This window comes from Astyanax mexicanus, chromosome 6, assembly GCF_023375975.1.
Source record: "Astyanax mexicanus isolate ESR-SI-001 chromosome 6, AstMex3_surface, whole genome shotgun sequence".
In the NCBI taxonomy this organism is placed as follows: Eukaryota; Metazoa; Chordata; class Actinopteri; order Characiformes; family Acestrorhamphidae; genus Astyanax; species Astyanax mexicanus.
Window position 1 is genome coordinate 35,666,171 of NC_064413.1, and position 23,205 is coordinate 35,689,375.

At 36.8% G+C, this 23,205-nt stretch overlaps 1 long non-coding RNA gene across 1 annotated transcript in view; it reads right to left on the bottom strand.

Annotated features, from left to right (window-relative positions):
* LOC111193334 (uncharacterized) overlaps positions 1 to 23,205 on the bottom strand; it is a 71,422-nt gene that overhangs the window by 42,505 nt on the left and 5,712 nt on the right. Inside the window, exon 3 of the long non-coding RNA XR_002650438.2 lies at positions 16,352 to 16,431. This is a non-coding gene — a long non-coding RNA (uncharacterized LOC111193334). The remainder of the gene's footprint in view (positions 1 to 16,351; positions 16,432 to 23,205) is intronic.

The window sequence follows — 23,205 nt, forward strand, 5'->3', positions numbered from 1 at the left end:
TGGTACGTGCTACGCTTAGCGATGTAGAGATTGTCTGTTCAAGACCAGCTTGCAAGCATACATAGCCACAAGCTCAAATGTCCTGAAAGAGGTCACGTTATCATGACTTTATTGTAAAGTTTGTGTGATCCAAGATATAAATGTGCAAAAAAACACTCATGGTACTAAGGAAATCCTGTGGTCCAGTGGTAGATGCTTCGCTTCCTGATGTAGAGGTTGTCGGTTCAAGACCAGCTGGCCGGCATGCGTAGCCACACGGTCCAATGTCCTTAAAAGGTGTTTTTCCATTCCTTTATTGTAAAGTGTGATCCAAGATATAAATTAGGGGTGGGAATCGTTTACTATCTCACGATTCGATTCGATTCCGATTTTGGGGGCCACGATTCGATTCAAAATCGATTTTTGATTCAAAACGATTTGATTTATAAAAATTTCTGCTTCTGGCTTATGAATCTTATTGAAAAAAGCCTCCAAAATATACACTGGTCCTGAAGCAGGTAATGTGTTACAAAAACAATAAAATGTGCAGGAATGTGGGTCCTCAGTGACAGAGGAATCACTGGGATATCACAATGACGTTAATGAACAATAAATAAATAATAAATAACACTGATTTATTACCAGGCTACTAGCGGTGGTGTGTAGGTGACGCTGCTGGGCTGATGTGATGATAGCACTGGAGCGCTAAAGTTCAGGAGCAGCTGCTGATTAACTAGTTAACTTTAAGGTCGTTGTATTTCTTCAGAAAGGGGGCAGGAGGTGGAGAAATTAATTCATATTGTCCATTCCTTAATTCCTCTGTGATGAGGAGCTGAAATTAGCTCTGATTAGCTTATTGTTATTTTTCCGTTCCGCCTTAAATGCTGCAGCCCGCTGCCACCTGTAGCGTTATTTAAGGTGGAACTGGAAAGTTAGCTAGTTAGCTAGCTAACAGTTACTGAAACTAACTACTAGCGATCTTTTTTATGCTTGTTATGAAGCATTCTGCCATAAAACATTAAAACTACACGTTAATCTAAGGTAATATAATGCTTGTTCTGCCATCTTACCGGTGATTCTCAAACACCTACGCTCTGTGTGTGTCTGGAAGATCTCCGTTTGAAAGGACAAGCGCTATCCCCAGGGTTGCCAGGTCCAACAAAAATACCCAGCCCAAAATCAGTCTAAAACCCGCCCCTCAGAATCGATTTTGGGACATTTTAAATCGATTCTGAATCGTAGTAAATGAGAATCAAGATTCTTATGTGAATCGATTTTTTGGCACACCTCTAATATAAATGTGCAAAAAAACACTCTAAACTCTAAGGAGATCCTGTGATCTCCTTAGAGTTTAGATCAGAACTAATCACAGATTTTAAATCATTTTTACTTTGCAAAATAGACAAAAAAATGGCCTATGTTCCTCATCCCACAGGTTGAAAACCACCGCTCAAGAGTGACAGACAAAAGACACTTTCGACTATCCTTCTTCGACGAAGAAAGAAAGTGATAAGCTGTTTGCATGGCCATCAGGACTTACGCAAAGTTCATGATATTCCCCCTCAAAAAAAGTAGTGGGATGTGAATCCGCATGGTGTGGAGGCAAAGGGTGCTGCCTTATGTGAAGAAGGTTGTGGGTTCAAGTCCACTGTGGTGCAGACTTAGTGGAGTGGCACTGGTGTGGGCTGAGTGGCTGACTTGAGAAGGACAAGGGTTGGCTAGTGGAAAAAGACAAGTAAGAGTGAGTGGGGTAGAAGAAGGGGAAATAAATGTAAAAAAAAAAAAAAGAGGAGTTGGTAAACACAAGGAAAATTTATTTCTGAGTTTTGGGCAGGTAAAGGTAGAATTTTGCAGTTAAGGTAAAGTTTTTTTTGCTGTGGGCTCCATAACCGCGGCTGGTTATCTCCCTGGAGGCCCCAGGGAAACTCCCACTTTGTGGGTTTGAGTCCGGCCTTTTCCGCCCTTCACATGTGACCCCCAGTGCGGGGATTTCTGCTAGCTTTGTCTGCCCTTCTCATCATGCATGGCCCTGTACCTTTGCATTCAATACATAAAAAGGCATCTAACAGGACATGAACCTCTGGATCAGGGCACCATGGTTTAAACCTCCAAGACATAGCATCTTATGAAGAGTGTGTCTTGTTTTGACATTTGGTCTATTTGGTTTAAGATTTATTGCGTAACAATACATTTAATGGCAATCCCGACCGATATTCCGCAATGACTCATTTCTGAGACGCCAACTAAAATTGATGACAAAAGCTTTAAGTTGGAGGCAAATCTGCAATGGCTTAGTGCTGACTTGATGGCTATGCTGTAAAATGCAATTGGGCAGTTTGATAAATGACAATCAATTCCATATATGCAGGTCTGGTATCTGGACCAGTCTGCAACTCTAACAGGCTAAAGGACTGATGAAAAAATACTAATTTTCTCAATGACACCCTTTTCTGCTGGAAGGGTATCTAGAGATGGGCACTCACTAAGAAACATTACCAAAATGTATTTTTGGTATGGGGTCAAAGACCAGTCTTAAACCTTTGAACCCTATATTCTGCTTTACATGGAACACTGTATCAAATTTCAAGTGAACTTGCTGACCAAGAATCTACTTTTTCCTTTTATGTCCAAATGAATACAAACATGTAGACACAAGATAGTTGATCTTACATCAATGCCCTGACACAACTGACTCGACCACACTTGTTGGCCTGACTGCCACTGTTCCTTCAGTGCAGCACACGGTCCAGCTGATGGCAGTCTGCCAGGCCTTGTTATACCTGTAATGGAAGCCCTGTTGTTTCACATAGGGCACTGTAGTGAGTGACTTGGCAGATGTGGAGAGTATGTGCACGAGTTATTAAAATCAGAGGGCTCATTAAACAATGTTATTTACGTTCTGATCCTCTCTCTTGGGGAGACATATCGAATCTCGCTGGCCATGTGAGCAGCCATTAATTGCCACCATAATAACAGCTGCACGGCCTGCCCGGCCAGGGTGAGGAAAGTGCCGGATCAGGACGCTCCTGGATTACAATAAAACTGTCAGTGACATTTTATCATCAGATTTGCCTGGAGCGGTACGTCTCTGCACATCCTAACTCCCATGAACAAGCTGCAAAAACCAGCGAGGTAGTCTTTTTAATAGAGGTTTCCCTCTGTAGTGCCGTCTTTTATTTCACCCAGAGGCATACAGTGTGTCTCATAAAAAAAGAGCAGACTAAATAAATTAATCTGTATTAAATAAAACCAGCTTTAGAGAAGGACATTAACCAACACATCAAACATAGATAGCAGAGTCAGGCAGACAACTGCATTTGAAGTCTTTTGTTTACCTGACTGGTGAGCAAAAGTCAGAAGGCCAAGTTTTTAACTGCAATGTGTCTGTCTGCTTTGTCATCGGTCTGGGTGGGCGAGGTCTGTGTAGGCCCCGGCTGAGAGGACTTATCCCTGGGACAAGTTGGCCTTTTGTTCACCTTTAAAGGAGACGTGAGATGGGGTTGGTTTTACAGTGTGGGGTTAACCTTCAGTGTTGCAGGCCTTAGACTTAGTCTCATGAGCTATGGGCTAAAACCCAACAGCCATTAAACTGGAGACATGCTATTAGTCATTGTTTGATTTTCAGTCTTTGATGTCTCAGTAGCACTTGGCAGTAATGCAGGAACTCTAACAGGTGTGTGGGTGTGTGTGTTTTGCACATTTTTAGGACTACATCTGAATTTGTAAGAAAAACAAAGCAAATAGCCATGACCTATATCATTCTCTGAGAACAAAAAGATGCTTGAAGGACTTACATAAGATAATTTGTAAGAAGTTTATGGGGCATGACTAGAATTCAGCCAGACTGAATGGTTTTGAAAAAGGTCTCAAAAGTATTGACATTAATTACTCAGGTAGAAGTATAGATACTTCTGTAAAAGTTAAAGTATCAACTCAAGCGTTTTACTCAAGAAAAAGTATAATAGTACTTGTTTCAAAACTGTTTAAAGTATAAAAGAAAAAGTTATATAAAGGGAAAAAATGCCATTAAGTACAAAAGCTTAGGTCACACCACACAAGCCTATAGTGCACTAACACACACACACATTACCAAAACACATTTTTCTAAAAGCCATACACTATAACAGTATATGAAAGTGTTAATGCTGAAAACTTTGGGATGCACTAGGCTGCACACGGGTCATATTCATACTAGGCTACATCCGTATAAAAATGTTTTTGAATTTTTACTATAACAAGGTGATAACACTCTATTTATCTCTATTCATGTTTTGATCAGAAATATAAATAGCCTAGAAATACAGAGCTTGTGAGGCAAAGCACTATCTTGTTATCCATTGGCTTCTTTTTTTTTACAACTTTTATTACTGTATCTGGATCAATACCCTAAAAATGGCCTAATGCAGAAATTTTGTTTGAACTTTGTTTCATTGGTATTATAAATGGCACAGTGCCTATGACTTTTCACAATTATATACAATATAATTCAAATCATTCTCATTATTTATGGATCCATTTAGCAATATCATTATCACGAGACCTGCCTAATATGAAGTAGTCCTTGGGCTGCCAGAACACCACTGATTTAAACATCAACTGAAGCTAAAGTAGCTCTTTAACACAAATAATAAAAACATTCACATGAATGCACCTTTCGTCTTTTTCCTTAAGGGGTGGGGCTTTATCTTAGAATGACCACTGAGTTGACCATTATGAGAACTTACAATTATATTTTAGCCAGCCATATTTCAGTTGGTTTCCTCAATAATAACGCCTCTGGATGCATTATTGTGTATTTACTCTTTTTAAGACTTTTTGCGTTTAATGTTAAGCTTTCCATTTAACTTGTACTCAGCGGATTAAAATATTACAATTTATTCCTGAGATATTAAAATAAAATAAAAAAGGCTCCAGTGTGTTTGCCAGGCACAAAACACTAAACAAAAAATATATACAAATATTCAGAAAGTACCAGCATTTACATTCTTAATCATGATTAATCACAGAATATTGTTTAATATAGTTTAATACACACATTTACAACAATTGACAACACTAATACAAATATAATTCTGTTTTGCAAAACTAGCTAATTTGTGCCCATTATTAAAGGTTGAGTTAAAAAAAAAAGGTATTATTAATTGAGATAAATCAAAGAATTCTGTTGTGATCAATCAGATTATTTGATACCACTAATAAAAGTGTGCACATGTGTGAGTGATAGAGGAAGACTGCATAAAGCGGGGGAAGACTGCAGGGGTAATTGTATGTGATGTGAGTGACAGAAAATACATGTTAAGGTGATAAGGAACAGTGAGTAGGTAAGTAAATGCCTGTGTGTGTTTGTGGTGGTGATCGTTTGTCTTCTCGCTGCTTGTAGGTTTACTCTCAGCTCCCGAGATCTAGAAAATAAACATCTGACAGACAAAGGCTATAAAGACAATAAAAGTGTACAAACACAAATACAAACAAAGCCCTTTGTATCTGACCCTCAACCCCTGACCCCTCACCCTAGCTGCCAACTGCCCAGTCATCGGACTCTTTGGACTAAAGCCTCTGCAAAAAGAGAAAGTGATGAACCACTCAGAGTTCAGATCTACCAGAAGAAATGAGCTGGAATGAGTGTAAAGTGTGTGAGAGGCATGGTGTGCTTCTCCTTATTGCAGATAATTGTGTTGATTGTTTCATTATCTGTGATAATTGTGTAGTGGGTTGCTTTATTATCGTACACAAAATGTGCAAACAAAAACAGCAGTAGGGACGGCTTTGAGATTAAATCTCAGAGATGTTTTTACATCTTAAGCTGATCACAGCTCTGTTTATGTGTACTTCTAAATAAAATAATTAATACAATGATGAATGTTCCATCTTTGTTCCATGTTGTCACTGTTGGACAAAAGCCTGGTATCTCCATTTTGCCCGTTGTTTTGTTTAAAATACGTAAATCTGATCGTTGTCTTTCACAGTGTGCCAAAATTCTTTGATGAATGGCTAAATCAAAATGCGTCAAATCAAAAATGAATAACACTTTACAATAAGGGTACATTAGACAAAAGTATTTACTTAATAATGTCTCAACTAATTATTCATTGACACTGGTTATAATGAAGTTCCATTGTTCCATTGTTATTATGAAGTTAATAAAGGAAAGGCTATACTGAATGCCCTGCCTCTTTTTCCACTAAATGTACCAAAAACGTACCGAACCGTGGGGCTTATGCCTAGGGTTGTACCAAACTGTGAAATTTCTGTACCGATACAGCCCTAGTATATACAGTGATATTCACTGATCAAGCAGAACATTATGACCACCTTCTTGTTTCTACACCTATTATCAGTTTCATTAGCTTTGCTGATAATATAGAATTACTTAACAGTTCTATAATTACAGAGTGTAGTCTCTCTTTTTCTCTGCATACTTTCTTATTCTACTAGTTAAGGCATTATTAATCACTGTAACATGTAAACTAATATATCAATTCATTAGTACATTATATTACATTACATTTGCCAGATGCTTTTGTCCAAAGCGACTTACTGTAATATTTACAACATTCTTAAATATTAAAGTTAAGTAATATTAATTTATTTGTTTTACCCATTGTTACTTACCCATTGTTACTTTAAAGTTGCCATTTTGGAGATACTTTGGAGAAACTTTTTGTGTGACAGTAACAATATGTTTTTTAATGCAAAAAGTGGTGAAATTAAATTCTAAGCATACATTATTTTATATGTTCTACAGAAATACACTTTTGTTCATTGTAAAGAGCATGTACTGTATATTTCTAAAAAATTAAATGTAGCATCGGCAAAAATAACATGTTAAATATTTAATATATTCAATATTGTCCTCTACAATGTAAAGAATGTGTACTTACTTTCAACATAATATGCCATTTAATTAGGGGCACCCAAACATTAGCATAAGATTTAACAAGTCATCCATCACTCATTACTTACTCATTATTAAAAAATAAAAGAATAAAAGAGTAAGTGTGGTTACATACACTAATTTTGAGAAATATTGTGCTTTTACTTGTGTAGACTGAATGAACAACATGCATATTTTATAGAAAAAAGAAATAGATGCACATGCACCCACTTAGATTCCCAATTCAGTGGTTTTATGCATTTAAGAATGTCTTTTTTTTTCAAGGTCAAGGATTTTTCACTTCCTCTTAATGATCATACATTTTTTTGCCGTCACCACCTTGCCTCATCTGTATTCATATAATAAGGAGATAATAATAGAAGCAGAATGACAAAAATGGGGTAGAGAGTGATAAAAAGAAAAAACAAAACAAACAAGCAAATATTGAAAAACAACAGCAAAGAGGAAAAAATACTACTACTACTTAATAATAAACAGAAAACTGAAAAAAAAAAAAATATATATATATATATATATCTGCCTTATCTTATCCGTGTGTGAGCATGTGCATGTGTGTATTTGTGTTCACATAGGATCATGACTGACTATAGCTGGGGATACGTGATGCATTTAAAATAATATATCATCCTACACTGTGTTTGTGTCAGTGATTCCATAGAATAACTTCCTTATTTTCTTTTTATAACAGGTGTCTTTTACCAGCAAGAATTACCTGTATTGACAGTGTGGAGATTAACCGAAAATTATAAAGGAGACAATGAGGAAAATACAAATGGAAGCCTGACAGGCTATATGAAATAGAAATAAATAAAATATCTAGCAAAAATCACTGAAAAAAACAATATGATGTTACTTGAGTAAGACACTATACTTAAATGCAATACTGAGTAATCCAATAATTGTATCGTTCTTCACTGTACAACACTGATTTCCCAAGCTTTTTATGTAGATAACTTCAGAGTTTTAGGTCAAATTACTGTGTAATTTGTAAATACGAGTTTACACATTTCACACTACAGTATAGAGCTGCAGTTCTTCCTGCAAGCTTTAGTAGTTTAGAGCTCCCTTATAGGCCTGTATTGACAACTGTAAAGACCTACAGGCGGCTGAAACTGTGGCAAAAATGCCACAACATGTTTGACATCATTACAGACACTGTGCTTCAGTGTCAGGTTGCTGTCACATGGTGAGGGTGACCTGCGATCAGACAGACTAGCATCCACTGGCACAGAGGAAACTACAGGACCACTTACAAGCTGTGAATTATTGCATGGTGCCATGAAGCACACAAACTGAGCCTCGGGGGTTGGAAGCCTGATCCGGCTACCTGCGGTGATCACAGCGGCGGGTGGGAAAAGTAGGGTTGTGCGGGCAGCCGGGAGTGGAGGTGACCGGTGTGTGCGTCTCTGGGGGAAGGGACTGGTGTGGCCCTGGCATCTCTGACCCTCTATTCCGCTACGTCTTTATTTCATGGCTGACAGAGCGCATGCCAACGCCACGAATGGAATTCTGCCTGCGTCTGATTTATGGCTCTCAGCTGCTCCAGCCACTCCAGCTGCCAGCTGCACATCACATGGACCTCTCAGAGAATGGGAGAAGGGGGGGCGGGGGGAGAAGAGAGGAACAGAATGCAGGAGAAGTGAGAGTGAGAGGAGAAAAAGGTAGGGTTAACTGGAATGTAAAAGGAGATGTAAAGTTTGGAAAGATCATGGGAAGAGACTGATAAAAAAGGAAGAGAGAAATTGGAGAGAGAGAGAGAGAGAGAGAGAGAGAGACAAACAGAGACTGAGAGAGACCCTGGATGGTTAAGAAAGTCATCTGAATGCAGCGCCCATGCTCACCATTGATCCAGGCCCAGCAAGAGAAAGCAAAATGTTTGGCTTATTTTAGCCAATTAGCTGTGAGAGAGCCCATTGTGTGAGCACTATTGAGCGGTGCTCTGCTGAAAGTGCTTATTGTTGGCACGCTCAATGAGGGATCAATGGCATGCCTGTGATCGGATTAGTCAGGTAATCGATGCAGTGCACTAATATATTAACAGGGTAATTACCACTCTCTCTGAGGGAGAGAGACGCGCCGTCATGTCACACTTACTGTTACACTGTAGATGCTACAATCAGCACTCACTGCTGAATGCAGCATATATTTGCAATACTGCTTTGACCATTTGCATTATGCTTGAAAGGATGGAACTACTGGCCCAAGCATGCACTTACAAAAGCACTAACAAAAATAACACTTATCGTTATGTTGCCGCCCATATTTTTGCCTTGATAATTATACATGCCATCTGTTCAACAGCTAATAGCAAATTGTTTACGTTATATGTTTACGTACATATAAACCCAAATCATAACAAATTTAAAAAGATATATTTTTAAATTATTGGGAATGCAGACGCCACAATTCATCATCCATCCATTAGCTGCACTACTTTTTTCATGAATCATAGAGATTCCTGTGTGTGTGTGTGTGTGTGTGTATGTTTTATTGATATTTTGAACAAAAGCTTAAAGCTTAGCTTTAATGATTTCCTTTATGTGACAAATAACTAGATGTTTTATTGACAATTTAATTTGAAAAATCTGTAAAAAAAAAAAAATAAGGATTTTGTGAGTTTGAGTCATGCTCTCATATGATTATGATATGGGAAAGAATGTATGACTGTAAGAGAAAATTGGAATGGAGTTATGTGGCTTAAACTCTAAGCTAAAAGTTCAGATCACCCAGGAAACACAGAGCTAGGCCTGAGAGTTAATGCATAAGATGTTAGATTGAGAGGAGGAGTTTTGGATATTTTCCTCCTTACACACCTTTTTTCAGAACTTTATATTATCTGTATTCATATTTATTGGGGCAGAATTAATTTGCTCAAAAAACACTTAAAAAAAAACAAATGCAACACAACTGATTGTATGTGACTGTGTAGACATATTCAAAGTGTTCTTTGAAAACACCCACTATTTATAGCTACCATCAGATAACTAGTTAATCAAGTCAATCCTTAATTAACGGAAATCAGATAAACTGGTAGTGAATCTCAACAAATCAATACATACAATTTCTGGAGTTCAAAGAGAAATCAGCTACCAAACCAGATTTCTTAATAATTTTACCTCAGTGTATCTATCAGTGATTATGGCCGACAAAAAGTTTGTAAAGAAAATGCATGAGTAAACATAGAGAACATGTTAAAAATCATAACCTTTAGCTAATTTTTTTTGTCTGAAATCATCCCACATATTCAGAGAAGGAATAATACAGAAATTGTTTTAGTTTTCACCAAATCAGTTAAGTTAAATTCAATGCTAAGAGGAAATGATTTAGCTCCCAAGCTTTTAGTGAAGCAAAGCATTCTCAAACACGGTCACGTTTTAGAACTTCAGCACTCCTGTTAACTGTTTAAAGGGACTTCGCTCCTTTGAAGAGCTGTGTCTTTTGTGTGGGGGTGGAGACTGGCTTAGCTGAGCTGCTTTGTATTCTCGCTGGGCCTTGTGCCTTTGGCCGCCATATGGGGAGAAAAAACAGCCATATAAGTACTTAAGCAAAGTTTATATTTGCCCAGGAATTTTCAGGGCTTTGCTTTACTTTAGTGGAAAAACAATAACCAGGCAGACGGGATGCTACCATTATAAGCACTTATGCAAAGTTCATATTAGCAATGGAAATTTTAACCTTGGCATGTCCACGAAGCTGTAGGCCTACATAATGCTTGATGGTTTAGAAATCAGCATTCCCCGCTTGCAATCTCCCCCCACCGTCTGCTTTGTGCTTCTGTGCTTTAGTATTTGGAAACTTGTGTGATGCGAAGCTGGAGAAAATCTAAACCACAATGACTGTTTTCATCTCTTCTCCAAGTTTCTATTGGTTGCTACTTTTTTTAACTGACAATGCCCAGAAAAGTCATTCCACAAATATGTTGAATATATACTGTATATAAGCATATATATAATCAAGACAGCAAATGCTTTAGTGATACAATAAACAGGGTACTTGTGGCATATCAGCCAATTGGATATACAAACCAAACTTGCACTTTGCCTTTTAATGGTCAGATGCACACAGGACCACCACAAAGCAGCTATTATTTAGGTGGTGGGTCATTCTTAGTACTTGCAGTGGCACTGACATGGTGGTGGTGTGTTAGTGTGTGATGTGCTGGTAAGAGTGGATCAGACACAGGAGTGCTGCTGGAGTTTTTAAACACTGTGTTCACTCACTGTCCACTCAATTTGACAGTCCTACCTCTAAGCTGGTCAGAGACAGAAGCATATCTGTTGCTACACAGTTTGTGTTGGGCCTCCTCTAGTCCTATATCAGTGGTCACAAAATGATGTTGGCAGGATATTTCTGATTGTTGGCCTGTTCTCAGTCCAATAATGAAACAGAGGGGTTTAAAACTCCAGCAGCTCTGCTGTGTTTGATCCACATGTACCAGCTAAACACACAGAAACACGTCACCACCATATCATGTGAACATGATCAAACAGGCAGTAAGTGTAGAAATAAGGTAGTTTTAAGGAAGTGGCTGTTTAGTATACATATATGTAGAGTGTTGCTATTAATATAGCCTGTCGATGTCATAGCCAGCCTCTCATTATAAAATGTTTACTTAATACTGGAGTTACCTGCTATAGATGTGTTTGCAGAATGGCTTTGGTTTGTATATTCACTAGGCTGAAGCCAGAAGTACCCTGTTTATTATATCACACACATTTGTTGTCTTGATTGTGATTCTTATCTCTGGTGGTCTTAGTACTAAGTACAACACTGATAACTTAATTCAATTGTGAACCAAGGTTGTGAACCACAATTGTGAATAGTGTCTACCTTTATGATAAGTCAAATTTTAAAGATATTCTCCAACCTTCCAACTGAAACAGTCTGCTTTCCAAAGCAAGTGCTCATTCAAAATGGATGGAATTCTGCCAGGAACCAGCGCCTCTTTAAGCAACCAAAAAAAAAACTCTCTGCTTAAACCTGTGTTTTGCTTCTTTAAAATGCCTTTGCTTTACCTTCTATGTGTTCACATCTACATTTAAACACACACACACACAGTAACTACTAAACTGAGTAAAGAAAAAAAACACAAGAAATAAAGGTCTGTCAATTTAGAAATTTTAAGAACTTTAAAATTATCATCAAAAACATTATGATGAAACTCGATCTAATCAGGACCAGCCCAGGAAAGGAAGACCAAGAGTTATCTCTGTTTCACAGGATACGTTAACAGCACACCAAATAAGAGCAACCTAAAATCTATTTATTTACAGGATAAAATATAAGAATTAGAATTAAAAAAACTAGAAAAACTGAATGACAAGGTGTGTCCAATTTTTTTAGTCTATACAGTTAACAAAAGTACAAATTAACTACTGAAATGTTAAATTTATGCAAATGTTTTGCTTTGCTTTATTAATACAGTCTGTTTACACTGTTCACACTATCTATAAATGTAACTTTTTTTTGGGGGGGGGGGTTAATTTTACTTAATTAATTTTTTTATTAAATCATTAATTTATTAATTTAGCCATCCATATTCTTCTAATACACTCTACAAAGGGTTCATTGAGTAATGTTCTACGAGAATAATTTTTGGTTTCGTAAAAAAACCTACAAAGAAATGTTTTAAAGGTTTAAAGAATTGCATGTATGGTTCTTTACCATTGTAAAGATTTTTCACGCTCACACCTCTTTTGGACCCAAAATGTTTTTTGCTTGTGTTATTGCTTAAGCCCTTTATGTGTGCACGGCAGGTTAAATTTCATTAAATCATCACAGCAGCAGCATAATTCTAAATAAAGGTTACAAAAAAATTAAATTTATTTAGTTTTACATACAATTTAACTTAAAGGGCCCTATAATCACAGATATTTGCAGAATAATTACATATAAATTACACAGATTAATAATTTTTATTTCTCTAATAACAGCTTACTTTAAAAAAGTTAATTTTGTGTATCAGTGTCCAAAAAAAAAAAAATTAAATTATGTTAAATTATTTAATGTGTATATTGCCGCAGCTCAAAACAAGTATCTCCTTTTTAGTTTACTACATAATTTGAACACTATAACTGTCCCTTACACTGTCTTAAAATATCTTGATGAATGGAACAATAGAAATTCTCCATCAAATGCTGTTTCTTAGATTCGTTTTTCATTGGTCAGCAGTGATATTCGGTAATACGTCCTAAGTAGTTTTCCAAATATTGAATTGGAAAAAAATCTACTTCTAGACTCACATGAGTATAAATGTATGCTTTATTGCTCTGCGCAGTGAAATTGTACGTAGTTTAATGTGTAAAATAATATATGTCTAAGATTAATTTCCAATATGTGCTTTGTTGTCTTGTTTTAAATGTATGGTAAACATTGTTTTTTCATAACCAAACATGTTTATTCAATTCTAAACCAGTGTGTGATTCTTTTTAATTATTCTCACTTTGATTTACTTAGATTGAATATTTTTAGTTCATTGGTACTTGATCCAATTAGCCACCTACTTACACCATTATGTTGCTTTGATAAGGGTGCCAATGTAAACACAGCTCTTAGTGATTTACCAGATCTTATCTGAGAGTAGATATTTCAGACAGTTGTGTATTTAATTATGTAATCAGTGTAAGGGTTATTCAGTTTTATGCATAAATATTAAATGCTTTTTTTTTAACTGGTATTTTATCTTCTTGTGTGTGTGTGTGTTTGTGTGGATGTGTGTGTGTGTGGATTTGTCTATGCAGGCAGCACAGAAGCAGCGGTGAGGTGGCGGGGGGGGTCTGCCTTTTCATGTCAGTGTGCAAATTCTCACAGACGTATTCCTTTCACACCACGATCGCCTAATTCTCTACTATTATGTTCTCCAACATTAATGAGAGAAAAAAGAGCACATTATGGGCATTGATGCTCTTCAAACGAATGCTTGTTTTCTGTGTTCTGAACCATCTGTCTGGCACCAGACACAGAGAGCCATGGCCACGGCCACCCTCTCTTGCAGATCCATCTATTCATGGGGCTTAACCAGGCGTGTCATGGGCCCAGAATACCAACTACTGGGGGCTTCGGTGCTCTTCCCTCAGAGAGAGGGTCCGGAGCGGCTCATCCCCACCATCCTGCCCGAGGAGGGACACCACGACATGTTGCCACAGCGACACGGGAGGTCAGAGGGCTCGCGTGAGAGGTGAATGGGACACAAAGGGACGAGCGAGGGTCCATCTGGACGAGTGACCTGACATAATTAGATATTAATCCTGCACCAAAGTGTAGCAGGGAATCTGTATGTGTGTGTGGTGTGTATGTGTGTGTGTGATTTGGTGGGTTGGTTGAGGTGGGGGGAGTGGGGCTGGAGGGATAGTGGAGGGGCGGCTTAGACAGAGAGAAAGAGAGAGTGTCAGCCCTAAACACTAAGCTGATTAGCCAGGCATGTGTTTGCTGTTGGGCTGAGGTGAGCTGGGGTGCAGCGAGCCGTTGGATGAGTGGGTGTGAAGTGGTGGGTGGTTGGGTGGTGGGGATGCAGTGTCTTTGGTATCATCTGTCTACTTGTTTCAATTGACATTTGTTAAAGAGGAGGACTGGAGAGACGGATGAGGAAGACGAGGGGGACAGAGGGATGACAGAAGAACTCTGAAATGCCAGGGCGGACAGATGGTGGTATGCTGGTGAATGGGTGGGGTGCCAGCCTGGCACACAGCTGCCAGTCAAACACGCTGTCCTTTAAACAGGTACAAGACTTAAAAGTAGTGATGACCATCTGGGTCCTTAATTCTGCTCACACACTACTGTATATACACACACATTAAAATAATTAAATAAATAAAACATTCATATCAGAATACTGTGCCATTTCAATTAGTTACCGTGATATTTTTCAATGACAGTGTAGACAGCTTAGGCTTTACCTCATATACCTAAGTATGAAGACAAAATAAATATTAATAATTAATATTAATGATTGCTGAACAATTAGCAAGTGTCTTCAGTCCCTTGAAAATAAAACAGTGTGAAGGTTGTGATGTCACTGATAGCAAATATTTTTTAAAGAAAAAATCTATAAAATGTGCAAATAGTATTTTAAAGTGAAGGCTAACCATTCTCTATATTTCTAGTTATGTGTTTAATGAGATTAAATCTTAAAAAAATGTATTGTGACAGTGTATGAAATTTAAACACCCTTGCTGCATATCTTTAAACAAAGTAAACTTGTCAGAATTGATCATGTCAATTCTAACACTCCCTTTTTCAGTAGGTAATCACTTTATTACCCTGTAACCTCTCCTCTCTAAAGCAGGTAGTCGTGAAAGATGTTTATCTGTATAATTATACTACGAAATAATAATAATAATAAAGTTCAGAGCTTGACCGGTCACTTTATTAATGCCTCAACAACTTTCTTAAAGGAACTGCTCCATGTCTAGTTATCCAATTTGCTGACCCTAATGTTTGGCAAGAACATCTGGAGGGTGTCCTCCTCTATAGTTACTAACAGCATGAGGCCATCTGACCACAGACGTAAGTAGCCAGTTAATACTTCACTTTTGATATGCTCTTCATTTTTTATTACACAAGTCAATATAAAACTATTTTGGAGAAATGCTATTAGACCATTTATTATTTTAACACAATTAACACAACATCACTAAAGATCTGTGCAGGTTGCATCGCAATGTGTATCACAGTACTAAACAATATCTGCCATACTTCCAAATATAGTAATTCTTAATATATAATAGTAATATTATATATTACTATTATATATATATATATATATATATATATATATATATATATATATATATATATATATATATATATATAAATATATATATTACTATTATTACTAATAGTAATATATATATATATATATTTTATGACAAACACAATGTGTGTATATATATATATATATATATATATATATATATATATATATATATATATTTGTTTTTATGTCTGTGAAATAATACTTTTATTTCAGCCCTGTTCAATTATGTTAAATCTATTCCCTTTTTTAAAGAAAAATGCAATTCTTCCTCTGACATTCACTGAAACATGGGAGCAGATTCCAGCAATATCAAACTTAAAAAAATGTGTCTTCATTTACAAAACAACAGACATTTTTTCAAGGTGTTTATAAAAGGCTATAATTCAAAGTCACTCAATTTGTTTATAACAACTGTTTTCATGCTAATCACACAAGCAGACTAAGCACTTAAAGCAACAGCATAAGAAAGACATACTTGTAAATTCACTTCCTATTAACTCAACACTTCAACACTGCAAAGTGATGAAGCTGATATACCAACCTTCACAAATGTAATCCCACACCTGCATCCACAACCCAAATCGGCTTTAGCTTAATGATTTATACTTTTTCAGGAAATTGTCTTTGCATTATTGAAATTTGAATTCTTAAAATTCTCCTATATGAGTATGTGTGTGTGTGTGTGTGTGTGTGGTGTGTGTGTGTGTTTGTGTGTGTGGTACCCTGTAATGGACTGGTGCCCTGTCCAAGTGGTATTCCTGCACCCAATGCCCAATGGATTGGCTCTCGACCCACAGAGACCCTGATCAGGAAGAAGTGGATAATAAAATGGATGAGTGAATTTTGCTTATTTCTAACACAGCAAAAAAATACTAATTTGGTAAAAACATTTAAGAGGCTTTTAGTACAATGTTAAAGCCAAGCAAACTGTGATGCAAACTCACTTAATACAATATTTGGCGACTCCACCTTAAACACAGACATCTAAAGCTTGTAAACCATTTATGGTGCAGTTTTACTGTGAATCCTTCAATAAACCCCTTAGCTAAGGTTTCACTTTAAGCATTTTCCATTAAAACTACTTGAGTGTTAACAGCATAGTGCCCCCTTGTGAAGAACCTTTAGCCTGGCAAATGTGTGAAATCAGTTAAGAAAGATGTGTATCCTTGCTTGCAGGCAAAAATCTGTAAATCTTTGGAAAGGCAAGAGAATTACAAGAAAAAAAATCCAAAATAAAAAAAGCCAGTGTTAATATATTTTTTCTGTTGGTCAATTTCTCACAGAATTTAGGCACAATATTAAAGACAACTGCCATTCAAATTGTATGAAAATTAAAATGGCAAAAATAAAGATACAAGTTTTTTTGTGAGAGTGGTGATATAGAGTATAAGCATATGTAAGTATGCTTATTAAATCACTGTCAAGCATAAACCTCATATCTTCAAAGTAGCAACTTTACTGAAGAAAAAACATATAATAATAATAATAATAGAATAAGAAGGAGAATATAATGCAGTTTCTTCCTTTAAAAATTTCATCCCATGCCACTATGCCACTGGATAATATATTAGTGAAGTCAGTTTTATTATGTAAACAGACATGCAAGGACAATATTAGGGTCAGCAAAAATTATTGAGGTCATGTCCATATATTGTACAATAAGTCGATATTGTAATTATTGTGACCTGGCCTACATACATTATAATGTGTGTGCTTGGATGACACAAGTTAATAATACAAGAATATGTATGAGTAAATGTCTTTGATAAAGTGTGTGAGATATGTGTGTACTTGGGGGGGGGGGGGATGCACATTGGGGGTCCAGCACAAAGAGTAATTTTCTGTAGGTCAAATCCATCTGATGACCTCTGTTCTATAGGCCAACTCAATGATTAATAAAGTGCCTGTTCAGAAATTGCTGGCATTAGTAGAAGATATCAGGCATTGCTTTAGGATGCTGAATTTGTGGTGTTGAATATGAGAAGTACAAAGAGGAGTACTTTTACATGGAGAATAAACCAAAAGGTCTTAAATGTGAAGAGACTGAGCAGGTTGTCTGTTGGGGGGAACTGGGGAGGGGTTGGTTGTTGGAGGGGGGTTGTTTGCTGGTGAGCTTTCTGGTGCCTCATGTAGTGAAATGAGGTTTAATTTTCATGAGGGAAACAGCCACAGGCATCGGCGGTGAACAATAGCAAGCCTGTGCAGAGAGCAAGAGCGGAGTTAAGCACTCTCAGCTGTGCTCACAGTGTCAACCTGTTTACCTGCACATTCACACTCACAGTTTGAGCGCTGGGCTCCTCTGTGTATTTATTGTCTTAGAGATAGGTGTGAAATTTTAGCCGTACTTGTGGCAAAGTGTAAACGCTGTACTTATCAAGTACAAGAAGTAGATTTTTTTTTACAGATGTCTGGGAATGTTTTTACTACAAATGAGGCTGAGTGAGGAGGTGAGTGATGACAGGTAGTGAAGTCTATTTCAGAGAGTGATGTGAGGATGTTTTTTAGGATGTATATATTTAGAGAGTGCAATACCACTTCACAATAAAATGTTCTATATAGTTACAGTTATTGTCTTGTCATGAAGTGAGGTACTTTACATATATTCCTTTGTTTGTTGAAATAGGTCTATAGTATAGACAAGAAAATGTTTTGTCTTAACAAAACTGTCTTAGCAACATTCAGGCAACAATCCATATTCATTTTCCGGTCACACCAACTGCACTGCAGGATAATTCCATTACCATTGTCATTATCACTTTCATTATTATATACTTATTTTGCAGCTGATATTGTATTGTATTTGTATTGATTTTCTTCTTTCAGACTTGTAATTTAAAAATTAGTTAAACATGTTCTCATGCAAAAAAAGTGTCATTTTTTTCAACATTTTTCAACAGGCGAATATAAATGTACAAAGTGACTTGAAATTAAATATTTTTACACTCACTTCCATTAAACATGAATGTTGATATTTTGGAGATACAAGACTGACAATAACTACATGCACACAACTAACTTGTGTGTATTACTATTCTGCATTAGCTAAAATCGCAATAGTATGGATAACCAGGCACAAACTAACACATCAAAAAATGTAACATGGATATTTAATGTTGCTTAACATGTAGTTATGAATTATGCTTTTACTTAGAGCAACATCATTGCGATATTCACACCAACATTGACAGAAATTGGAAAAAATGTCTTGATATTTGCCAAAAGAAATATGTTTTTCTAATTACAGAGTATTATTTATATGTTTAAATATTATCAATCAACGTGTGAAATAGCCATGTGAAAGTACGGACTCCACACTGTGACATCCGTTCTTTAGTGAACCTACCCAAGATAAACCATTGTTTTCATAGATTTTTGACTTTGTTGTCAAAAATATTTTTTTCGTATTTGGCACAAATTCTTAAAATTAATTTTATATATTTTTTATTTTACCTTGAAAGGACCATTTTCTTAGATTTTATTTAATAACTGCTAGAACTAGCCACCTAATCTAGTCACTGCTGTCACATATATGTTCGCTTTAAAATGAAAACAACCAAAACACAATATCTGTTGTGGTCCACTGTCCTCATAGTGTTAAGGATCCCTAAATCTTATATAAATGGCAAATAAACAAGGTTCTAATTTGATGCTTTTATCAGCTGCGGGCAACAATCTAGTGCTACTGTTCCACTAAATAGCCAGTGGAGGAGTTTGTTTCTTTCGCAATAAAGAGGGCCTGCCAGCCGTACTCCCCCTCCACACCACTCACATTAACACTCAGCTTGGCTCCATGCCCTTCAGGCATAAATCTCAACCTCAAAGCTGGCTCTACCTCATCCAGTACAGCAACATACTTTCCACTGTATTCATAGAGACTCAAACAATATATATATAAACGTTCAGTTCCTCAGCTAATAAATTTGCAGCCTCCTTACACAGATATAGACGTACTCTTCTGTAACAGAAGTGAGAAGAACCTTTAACATGAGGCTAAAAGAAAGGGCTATGCCAGAAGTGAAGTAAAATGTGAAACAGTGCACCCATTGGATCAGTACATGCAAGCACTTCCATCTGTGTGCATTTATTGCACTTAAATGCAAATGATTTACATTTCACCCCAAACGTCTGGACAGACGACGGCTCTGCGGTTTTAAAAGTGCTCCATGACTTTCACAAAGAAGGATCCAGTGGGAGTAATTTGGAGAAATGGGCACGCTAAATGATTAATCACATAATTAATTGAAGTGTACTCCTCTGTAAGAAAAAGCCGAACTCTGCTACACGTTTGCGTTAAACTGGAAATTGTATCTCTCATTTAGTGGATTTTAAATAAACTATTTTTTTGGATTCAATTACTGTGATTTTAATCCACTTCCACAACCAGCCATAATATCCTGACATGACCAAAACAAGAATAAGCTTTGTTATGTTCTTAAAAAAAAATAGTTCATGATTTGTAGACTTGCATAGTCACATTAACTTTTGTGATGTGGGATTATTAGTATAAATAAATAATATGTAACTTTTAAATTATGTAACACACCTTTCATTTACTCTTGTCCAATTCAATGAACCACATGTACTCAACCACATGCAGAGTTCTAAGCTCTGCACAAGTTTTCCAGATGAGTCCATTTCTTTTCTTTCCTCTCTGTCTGTTTTGAAATGCTAATTTTAAAACAACCAATGGGTCAGCCAATTACAGCTAATGGTTGTATGCTTGTGCTTCATTAGCACAAGCCAAAATCAAGATTTTTTTCCTTGTTTTTGCCCCTGTATTGTTTGTGAGTGGCATCTCTCATTCCTAAAGGCAGGTTAATGAGGGAGAGTGTGGGAGGGATAATAGCATTAGCTCGACTGATTATTAGGCCCTATGCTCTTGATTAGGCCTGCCAGCAGGCTTGCACGCTCCGCTTCAAACAACAGAGTTTGTCAACCATGCCTAATTAGCACAAGAGTTGAATGTTTAAGGAGGGTCATACTGTTTAACTAATGATGTTTTATACTATTTAACATCAATAAAAACACACGTTTTCTTCTGAGAGTGCTATCATAATGGAGCTATCGTAGATAACATTAACATTTTAACGGGCAATTAAATCCTGCAGATATGTGATATGATCATTGTTTTATAATTCCTTTGGTCTTCAGCGTTGTTAATTAAAACTAAAATGCCTCTGGGCGCTTTTCTTGGATGTTCACAGCATGTGCTGTTTAAGTTCAAAGAAAGTTTCTGTAAATAAGAACACACGATGCCAGCATTTTCTGAGGCCAGCATTTTCTGAGGCCGTAGAGAGAGGTTTTTCATCTTCCCCAGGGGCCAATGTCAATCTGTTGTTTAAGAACATGTGCCTTAACCCTTTGCAGTAGGCCTACTCCCACACACAGCCACAATCAAAGTTGGCTCACAGAAGACGAGGCCCCTATTCATCTCTCATAACTGCTAGCAGATCAGCCAGAGACCAAAACCCTATATTCACAATTCAGTAATATTACTCTAAAACAAAGTATTCATATAGTCATTTCTTCAGCTTTCTTCACCACAAATAACAGTAGCTAAGAATGGGATTTCTCAGTTGTCAATATTAATTGAGTTGACATACGCAAACATCTCACTAATGGAATCCTTCCACTGCAAAGTCTGTAATATTCTGCATCAGTAAAGTGGCTTGGACAAAATACAGGCTGCTATTATATAAGGTAGTAAAAGCATACTTACTACACTATGTACAATAACTCTTACCCTCTACAAACACAGCTTTTCTTTTCCTTACCTGTCTCTTCTCCACTGACACACACACCCTCTCACACACACACAAAGGAAATTAGCTACATCACGGAGGGGATCAGCCGGTGGCAGAGGAGAGAGGAAGATTAAGGCAGTGAGTGACAGCTCTCATCTCTACAGAGCGCTGAGGCTGTAGCAGGGTTTTACAGGGATTACAACCAAACATAACTATTTATTCAACCCCTCTAACCTCAAAACACACTTATGTGCACGTATATCTGGTGTATCTTCTGGAGAATCTTAAATATCAGCATAAAATTGGTTAAAATTCAATATTTATTTGTCTAATGATAAAAAAACTGCATAAGAAATTATGAATATGGAATTCTAATGATTTAGTCTATGACGCACACTATATTGTACTTAGTGTACCATATGAATTCTTTAAAATGCATATTGTACCATGCATGACCTATTGGAATGCCCCAGCAATCTGTGATGGGCAGCACCAAATGGAATACAATTTCCAGTACATGACAAGACCTGGTGAAAAATGCCTGCTCTGGTCCTAATTCTAAGCAATAACTCAAGAGGAAATTTCTCATAGTTAGAAGAGGTTTAACACCAGCCTGTACTTATTACCTTACCATAACGTCCTCTACTGTTTCACGAATATGAAGTCAGTCTGGGCGCTGCAGCTGCAGTATGCTGGGTTGAGTTATAGAGGATGTGGCCCAGTCTTCTGGGGGCATAAATACAAGGAATCTGGATCTAGGAAATCCTGATGCACACGCTATACTTAAGCATTTGGATTGTGCAATATATCCTTTCAGCATTTTAATGGCAATGCACAATAGTCATATCGCAGGACATGCAATACCATGTACAGCAAAAAATAACCAAACATATGCTACAAGTTTCTTGACATAAATGAAAATTTAATGTGTTCTCATTTTCCATGACATATGTCCTACAGCCAGAATATATCTGTCTAATATCATTTATTTTACTCTATACCTCAACACACAGAGAGTAGCAATTATCTCTATTCCTAATGCAATCTTTTTAACAGTGAACATACCGAAAGAGCTGTGATAACTTCTTGAATAACTGCAAACATTTTACCTATATGCAATAACAAGGGAGCTCTTCACACCACAGACTCTACTTTTGTGAAATAACTAAGCTGGATACAGAGCGAGGTTGAGGTCTACAGTGAACACACACACACACCAAGCTACTTATTAGCCTAGGAAAATTATCACAAAAAAATTCTTAAGAGCTTTGTAGTAATGTTAATTTATCACATTCCATATTGATATCCAAAGGTATTATTGCGCATACCATTTTCTTTTTATATCTTGCACCCCTAACGAAGGACAGAATTAATAATCATAAAATGTTGGATGATTGACTGCTAAAGAAATCTGGTAAAAAAAATAATAATCCTATATGTTTTTTATATATGCAATATATGATATGTCACAGAGTAATAAAAAATGATCTGTGACTAAACCACAATTACAATTCTTTTTGGAATTTTGAATTCCACCACATGCATCTCCACCTTTTTTAAGAAATCCATCATTGAGATGAGTGTGATTAGTGTCAGTGTAACACAATTTGACCGTGCAACAGTGGCTCCTGCAATACATATCGATTACTTCCAAACATCGTTTTCTCAGCCAGGGCCAGACACCATAAACAAAATGCAAAGGTGGCCAGTGGTCAGTGAGAGCTGAGGGACAGCATCATTGACCAGGTCATTGATCTCTCTTTTTCTCCTCTCTGAACCTTGGGTCACAAGTCAAACGTGATTTATTGAGTTCTGACCTACTGAGCTGCGGG